Genomic DNA, 3,203 nt, shown 5'->3' on the forward strand with positions numbered 1-3,203 from the left:
ATTCCCTCTGGTAACAACACATAATTCCCATAGCTCTCTCCACTCAACCCTTTAAAGTGCATCGAGCCATTGCTTATACAGTGTTAATAAATCAAAATTAATTCTTAGTTTGATTTTATTTATTTATTTATTTTGAGACAGAGTCTTGCTGTGTTGCCCAGAATGGAGTGCAGTGGCATGATTTCAGCTCACTGCAAAGCTCCGACTCCCGGGTTCACACCATTCTCCTGCCTCAGCCTCCCGAGTAGCCTGGACTACAGGCGCCCGCCACCACGCCTGGCTAATTTTTATATTTTCAGTAGAGATGGGGTTTCACCATGTTAGCCAAGATGGTCTCGATCTCCTGACCTTGTGATCTGCCCGCCTCATCCTCCCAAAGTGCTGGGATTACAGGCGTGAGCCACCGCGCTCGGCCTGAAGTTTCTTAAGTTGTCTATATACACCTTTTTTTTTTTTTTCTTAATTCAGAGACAGAGTCTTGCTCTGTCACCCAGGCTGGAGTTCAGTGGCACAATCACAGCTCACTGCAACCTTGATCTCTCGGCCTTAAGTGATCTTCCTCCCTTTGCCTCCTGAGTAGCTAGGACAGGAATAGACGATATGGACTAGAATGGATGGTATATTATATATAAAACGGTAACATTTTAAAATCTAATCCTTTATTTGATATGATTACTAAAGCACAAAAGATATTGAATAATTATATTCAGAAATCACCTTTATGGTATCTAAATATATATTTTAATCTCATCAGAAATATTTGGATATATCCAGAAATATCTAAATGTTTTTAAGTATTTTTTGTAGTTATATAAAGTAACTTCTTTTAGATTATTTGCATGTGAGTATACAGATTTATCACACTAAATTGTACATGTAATAATATATTGCTACTCAATTCTGATGACAGATTATATTTCAGGAGAGCAAACTAAGTGGCTTCTTCATATTCTTTTTCCAATATTGGTAATCTGCCACAGGAAAAAATTTCCAAAAGAAAGTGTTGCTTCCTCAGCAACCAGAAAACCAAGAAGGAGAAATTATTTATAGATTGGAATAAACATCTTGCACAACTATTTTTTTAGTGTATTTAATTCTGAAAGCAATTAGGTGAAAAATCAGTTCTTCATTTCAGGAGGCTAAAAAATAAGAGATTTAGAAAGGAAGAGACCCTGTGTGAAATTCACAAAGTAACCATCAAATATACTGACATCTAAAGGCATGCAGTAACTACATATCTAAACGAACTGTAATTGAAATACATTCCCAGCGGGGGAGACTGTATTTTCCAAAAATGGCCACAGCAATATTGCTGGCTCACATTCTTTTTGATAATCTTGCCACTTCCCATCAAGAGATGGAATCTATTTCCCCTCCCTGAAAACCTGGATAGGACTTCGGACTGCCTGGAAAAATAGAATGCAATAGGAGTGATGCTGTGTGATGTCCAAGCATCTTTTCCTCGCTCTCTCCCTCTTTTTTTCTGCTCCCAGCTTAGAACTCCTCCACCATTCTGTAAGGAAGGAAAATCTAGCCCACAAGAAGAGACCACATGGAAAAGGCAGGTGAAGAGGAGGAACCAGGGCCCAATGACAGCCAATATTAGTCACCACTCATGTGTGTGTAACAGCCCTCAGATGATTCCAGCCTGCAGCTTTTAGATCTCCAACTAAGGCTCCAGACTCTGTGAAGCAAAGAAAAGCTATCTCTGCTGCACCCTCCCTGAATTCCTGATGCACAGGAATCCAGGCACAAAATAAGTCATAGTTTTAGGCTACTAAGTTTTGGGGTGATTTATTATGTAGCCTTAATAACTGGAACAGTTTGTTTTTTTAAAAAAAAAAAAAACTAAACTATTTAAAACATAAAGGAACAGTAGTATTTAAAGCAAAAACTCATTACAGCCATTTTCATATATCAGGAAAACAGCATGATTACTGTTCATCAAATACACAAACACACACATACATATATTTTTGTGCACAAGACACTGTGTTTGATGCCGGGCTGGTACAAAAATGAGTATAAACAGGCATGGTACCTGACCTGTTGGAGTTCACAATCTAGGAGGAGAGTTAGACTTCAACTACGCAGCCCCCCAAAGGTAAAATTCAGCGGTAACAAGTGCTGCAAAGGAGAAAGGCCTGATGTATATCAATAATGGGGGACTGATCTAGTTAGGAAAATCAGACAAGACTTCCCTGAGGAAATGACTGGAACTGGGGTAAATATGAGCAAAAAAGGCAAAAAGAAGAATGAGGGGGAATGTTCCCAACTCAAGAGAATAGCCATGTGCAAAGGTCCCGAGATAAGAGGTAGCACAGGTACACTGCGGACAGAAGAAAGGCCAGAAGTCATGCTGTGTCCCTTCCATTGCATTTTATTCTTCCAAGTAGTCCAAAGTCCTATCCAGGTTCCCAGAGAAAAACAACAGACTCCACTTCTTGAAAGACAGTGGCAAGGTCAGAGAAAAGAGAGCAAAAGGAAATGTTAGAAGTGTGGATCCTGAAAGGTATGAAGACCCCAGAACACACAGGGCAGTATCTTTCAGAATTCTATTGACCAGAACTCAAAGTAAGAAATACGTCTTATGTTGCAATCCAATTCACACACACATGCAACCAAAATCACAGTTTCACAAAAGAGTACTTATGTTTGCTATCTCTAGTGCAGTCTGATATCTTCTATTTTACACTTGTATACGTTTGTCGCAACTACCTAAATTGATTTTCAACGTACTGAAGGTTCATGACCTGAAGTCTAAAAAAGATTGATGTAAAGTCTTGCAGGCTGAGTTTAAGGCATTTGTCTTTATGCTAAGAGTAATGGGAAGTCACTGATGAGTTTTAAACTCAATGGTAACAGGATCAGATTAGTGTTTCCATATTCCGGATGAAATAAAATATAAAGCAGAATGCAAAAGCAGAATGGGTGCAAGGAGACAGAGTAGGAGACTATTGAGGCAAATCAGGCAAGGTGTACAGTAGCTTCGGTTATGATGGTAGAGGTGGTAGAAGTAGAGAGAAGTGGGTGAATTTCAGAAATAGGAGTTATACCTGAAGGGTATGATTAATTAAGCAGTGAGAATAAGGAAAGTTTATGACTCTTAAAACTAGAGTGGACAGTGGAAAGTGAAGAGAGAAGAAGGAACATAGGAGGAAAGTCAAGGATAGAGCAGGGAAGATAGCCCTTGCAAACAAAAC

The 3,203-nt window shown here is 39.2% G+C and overlaps 1 protein-coding gene across 1 annotated transcript in view; it reads right to left on the minus strand.

The window, feature by feature from the left end:
* Positions 1 to 3,203, minus strand: part of DCDC2 (doublecortin domain containing 2) — a 193,804-nt gene that overhangs the window by 164,793 nt on the left and 25,808 nt on the right. The gene's annotated exons all lie outside the window — the stretch shown is intronic.

Source organism: Trachypithecus francoisi, unplaced genomic scaffold (genome assembly GCF_009764315.1).
Source record: "Trachypithecus francoisi isolate TF-2019V2 unplaced genomic scaffold, Tfra_2.0 Lachesis_group10, whole genome shotgun sequence".
Lineage (NCBI taxonomy): Eukaryota > Metazoa > Chordata > Mammalia > Primates > Cercopithecidae > Trachypithecus > Trachypithecus francoisi.